The sequence below is a fragment of the Solanum pennellii genome, chromosome 12, assembly GCF_001406875.1.
Source record: "Solanum pennellii chromosome 12, SPENNV200".
NCBI classification, from domain to species: domain Eukaryota; kingdom Viridiplantae; phylum Streptophyta; class Magnoliopsida; order Solanales; family Solanaceae; genus Solanum; species Solanum pennellii.
In genome coordinates, this window is record NC_028648.1 from 69,857,547 (window position 1) to 69,863,236 (window position 5,690).

The window sequence follows — 5,690 nt, forward strand, 5'->3', positions numbered from 1 at the left end:
CAAAAATCTAGTTGTCTTCTCTCGGTAGTCAACATAGGCTAACAAAGCTTCCACAAATCCATGCTCGTACCGATAACAAAGTCGACCATCTCTAGCTATATCACCTCCAGAAATTCTAACGACCAATAATCTCTAACATAAAGCCTCGATGATTCCTATTGAGCATAAAATAAAATCAAAACACGATTTAGATTTCATACGTACTTATAACTTAGTACTATAGCATGATCTAAAAATCAATAGAAATGTGACCAATCCTAAATGCCCTATAGCCTCTTGATTATACCTGTGATACACAACACACCCATAAACAAGAATCTAAAAGACATGGCTTGTGGAATCCTTGGGACATGACCTATTCAGATACAAAGTTTGTCAAACACCAAATTAGGGGAGGCGTGGGTGGTAACGGATAACTTATGCGATCGAGTTAGCTACTGAAACATAGAGAGTCAACTATCAACCTAGAAGGTTAGGCTTCGTAATATCTAAAATACTACGACTGTACCCTTAAGGTCATCACCTGAATATTGAAAATTCATATAGACGAAGGTAGACAAGCCAAATATAATAAAGTACTAGCTAACTGATAAGAATGCAAATGAAAGTATACATACGTACGTTACATATATAAATATGACAATCCTATAGGGAAGGAGACTATAAGCTGGAGAAAGAAGCCTAAAATATCATGTCTATAGCCTGTAAGAGTGACATAAGCACCGCTCAGGATAAGTCCCCGATTATACCCAAAATGTACAATAAAAATAACATCCTATGAAAGCTCTAGGAAGATGTGGATCTTACCAACTCACACTTGAAATTTGAATCCTAGCTGAGAGATCAATCAAAATCCCTACCTGGACCTGAACACATGAAACAAAAATATAACGTCACCATGAAACGGGACGTCCATACGAATAAAAACATCCTTGCATGTAAGGCAGAAAATAGAATGATAAATAAGTGCTATAAAAAAGAGTAATAAAGATGCCACTTGAAATAGAACTCTGGTAGCTGTCATGACTGACATCAACAAACATTATATCAATCAAATATGCATGGTATGCTCACATAATCAGATGTCATAAAGAAATATAACAAAGTGCTAGCAATGGTAGTGCCTTCAGCTAGAGAATCGGGATCATATTCAGCAACTTGTTGCCATATGTGGTCTCATACGTATAAATATAGGGCATAGGATCCATACCTTCCAATTATAGCTCAGAGTTAGAATGCATAGCATTTATTTCCATGTATTTGTAATTCAATTGTGTTACCAGAATCATGTTGCTGTTGGTACTCTTTTTGACATAATCTCACATTCACTTTTGTACCACATGTAAATATCTCTATAACCATATGTTTAAAGATTAAACTAGAAAACAAACATCAAATTACGAAACGTAACTTAAACCTGAGAATATTCATAAGGAGCTTAAAGTTCTTCCCTTAGTATCTATATATATTTCCTCAGTACCGTATAAAAGAAAGTATTTCAAAAAACCCCGTACTTTAGTAGTTTAAACATATGATTTGCATTTATGAGTTTTGGAGATTGACATATCATTTTAAAGCTTTTCAAAAATATATATTAGCGAGGTAGGAAGATTGATTTCAAATTCAGATTGTTCATCCACAATCTTTTTAAGTTACTACACCTAAAGAAGAGTAAGAACTTGTACACATTGACCTATTATTAAGAAAATCAATAAATGACATAAAGATGCGGAATACCCTATTTATCCGAACAAGTGGAATAGCAACATAATGTAGTAAAAAAAATACGCCAGCTCCAATCTCAGTGCCTTTCACAAAAGGTCTTTCTAGCAATAGAGTTGTAAAATAATATTTGACGATTTAGGATTCAAAAATTCGTGCTCAAAAGTCGTACAATTCTTAGCCTTAACATACCGCAATTCTGGATCTTGTTGTATGAATATGGATTGTATCCCTTCATTATAGTTTGTAGTCTATAGGAAATCATACCACACAACCATTACAGGCATAGTATTAACAGGTCAGGGTCAAATTAGAATTTTAGAGCTCACTAGTCGTGATTAGCTCGTCAGACCATTTTTAGTGTATGCTTCATTACCTTTTCTTCTCCAAATTACAATCCCAAATTAATGACATAACATACAATTTTGCAGCAGCTATTAACAAGCGAAGGCCTACACAATAGTTAACAAAAATCAAATAGAGTATGCCTGCACAATAATAAAACATCAGCGTATCACCATACCCCTCTTTTCCAACCCCAAAATAACCATGTACAAATCGTAACCACGAGTCTTCAAACCATTAAAGCCATAAAAATGTATGCAATGTAGCCATAAAAATGTATGTAATTTAGTCCTATAATTGTTCAATATAACCATAATAACATGAACTCGCCGCTTCCAATCATCATCCTATACGTTCATCCAATAATTATATTTGGAGTCATGTCTTTCTCTTCATAAACAATAAGAGGTTAAAAGGGAAAACCCTTAACTTTAAGTTGATGGAGCTTGCAGTACTTTAAATGTCTTTTCAATAACAAATAGTCTCACTAAACACAAGACATTAAACCAAGAAGAAACAATTTGAAAATTGCAAGGCAATAATAGAAATAAAGTTATAGTGATTTATCTTACAATTAAACACCCATCTATACTTTTTATTCTTCTTTTCAAGACTCAAATCAAAAAGAACCGTATACATACAAAGCATTTCTGAAATTTCGAGCAACAACAATATCAGAAAAGTACTTCAAAACAGCCCAACGTCACGTAACTATCCAAAAACTATTTTTCCAAATGTCTATTCGTGTTCTTGCTTATATAGCAAAGTTAAAGTTGGAATCACTCAATAAAATGAAGGGCGAGAAGTATTACCTATAAAAAGCAGCAACACAACATAAAAAACGAGACTCCTTCACCATGAGGAATCCTTCAAATCACAACTAACAAGGAGGAAAGAAGTAACACAATCTCTATGAACATTTCAACGGTGAAACGGAGTTGAAATGTTGTAGATCTTTGCTTGGATGATAGGGGAACCTTTATAGAGGATTTACAATTGTTTAATTCTTATTTTTGTAAGATAAAAAAGAGATAAAATGAAGGAGAAATCAGATCTTATAAAGCTAAACCGATATTGGGCTACTGGCCCACCTTCACGTGCCTACTTCTGCATTCTCACTAAAATATAAAAATATCCCTCAATCTGAAGTCATATGGACAAATGGTGTAGTCCATTGGAAAGTAGACTTCCAGAGGTTCGATTTCATACATTGGGGTTCTTTTAAAGCTTTATATATTTGGAGAAAAACTCTGAGACATTTAACAAAATTTCTAAAGGTTTATCAAAGAAATTTACTCTAACCTTTGTCAACTTTTATTTCCCAACTTATTTGACTTCAAAAATTTACTTCCGATCATTGGGTGACCATATCACCTTATAAAACATCCTTATTATCATATAATACATTCTTTGTCTTCTCTCCAAAGGTACCGGTTAACTTAAACGTTTCGAGCGGGCGGAGTGTTAAAATAAACATTCTTTAATTTGAACTTTTTTAAGGACTTCCTGGACCCATAATATTAGTATAATTCTTTGGTTTTTACCTCCCCCTTGTAACCATAATCTCCAAAAATGATCCACTTAGTTGAGGTGTTCTATACCCTGCCAATGTTAGAACAATTCTTACAGCGTGGGCGAGACACTATATAATTACATAGCTCATAGTAATGGTTGTCGGTTAGAGAATCTCCTAAATAAAGTTAAAATTGTATTGTTATTACATCACCTAATATGTTGAGTTCATATATGAGTAAGTATAATTTTTTCAATGTTTTAACGATTTAATTACTTTATTTCTTTACATTCAACGTGAGTACATGTTATCGATTGTAGTCCTTCAATTTAGTTATATGACATTAAATTATATTACATACTCGTAAATTCAATGTAATATTTTCATTTGACATGCATCTTATAATGATGCAAATAGAGGTTCTTAAGATCCTCAACAAGAGTCTGTTAAGATCACTTCATCTGCTCGTCAGCATTCGAATGAGGTCTTCTTGCTTCCATAGGACTCCAGTTTTATGAGTTGTTAGTATTAGTATCATTTGGAGTAGTTGTGGGTCTTTTTGTGACACTTGTCCATATATAGTAGAGTCTTCATAGATCGACAGTTTTGGAAATTCATTCAGTTTTTAGATGTGTCATTTAAACATTACGATTCATACTCAGTATATTTAACAATGTTTTGAGATTTAGTAAATTGTTTTTAGTCATTTCTTCTGATTTGATGCTTTTGTATGCTCGAGTTAGTCTTCCGCTTGTAGTCAGCCACAATGAGGGTTCTCTTGAGGACCTGTAAAGGTTCTCGAGTGTTGGCCACTTCCAGTATGTAGGCTCGTGTCATGGCAAATTACTACTAAAATTGTCAAATCAATATTAGAAAAACATATATAACTAGACCCCTGTACTTTGTTTCATTTGTTACTTAGATCGTCTTACTCGTTACTTTTCCAAATGAATACTTTAACTCAATGAAACACCGTTTTTAAACTCCTCTGACCATTGATCAATCTTATGTGGAATTAAAATAGTTGAGTTGGATAAATGAGTGACAACACACGTTTGAAGAAAGTAAAAACTATATTTTTATTTAAAAATATAAAATTATAATAAATTACAAAAAAAAATAATTAAATCCTTTCCTCCTCCTTTCTTCTTCTTCAGCCCCACCCACCCCTATGAGATTCTTCTTCAGCCCCACTCATCCCTATTATCTTATTCATCTTCCACCCGATCCAACCCCTGTTCTCTCTTCCTTCTTATTTATCCCACTCACCCGCCTAATCAACACTCTTTCTTCTTTCTTAGTGGTTAAACTCTATGCCTTATTCTACTTTCTTCTTCTTTGACGAAAACCTTTATTACTATAATTTAGAAAAACAATTAAAAAAAGTCTTTGCCGGAATGTAAATTGCCAGTGACTCGTTCACTGTTTTAATATACATAATTTTTTAAGATCTTTTGTTTCAAATAGAACTCTAAAATGTGAAAGTTTAAATTTTCAATCTATCATATTATAAAAACTTAAAGAAAGAATTATAACCAGATCTAAAAAAACATAGTAACTAATGATTTTCTATGTTAGAAGTAATTTTTGGGTGTAAAGAAGATGAAAATGGGTGAGAGTATGAGATTTATTGTGTTTAGAAGGCGTCAGTGACTGAGCATTGAGAATGAGTACCAATAAGACATTAAAGTGAAGAATAGGGGAAGAAGGGGCAATGTGTGTGAGAGAGAAAATTACATTCTTTTCTTTGTATATTATTTATTTCTAAAATTTTAATTTCTGATAAGTAGTTGAAAATAAATAAATAATTATGATGTGTCACTAAAAATGACGTGGAAATTCATGTGTAGTAGGTTGAGTTACATAGTCAATAATTGTCATGACCCGAGTCTACACCATGGATAAGGCTGGCACTCAAGAACCATGGTTGGTCTCAAAGAACCGTCATCCTAGCTGACTACAAACGGGTTACTAACTTAAGCATCCAAAATCTTAGAACTGAATAAAAATTCATGGTACTGAAATGCAAAACTTCAACTCAAATAAAAAACTCTTAATAAAATGAATATATTCAACTCTCCATAAAATAGGCAACTTAAGTCTTTAAAAA

The 5,690-nt window shown here is 32.9% G+C and overlaps 1 long non-coding RNA gene across 1 annotated transcript; it reads right to left on the reverse strand.

Annotated features, from left to right (window-relative positions):
* Positions 1-566: 566 nt before the first annotated feature.
* LOC107005631 lies at positions 567-3,124 on the reverse strand. Its single transcript, XR_001454908.2, has 2 exons — positions 2,880-3,124; positions 567-866 (listed from the first exon to the last, which is right to left on the reverse strand). It is a non-coding gene; the product is annotated as an uncharacterized LOC107005631 (long non-coding RNA).
* Positions 3,125-5,690: the final 2,566 nt, after the last annotated feature.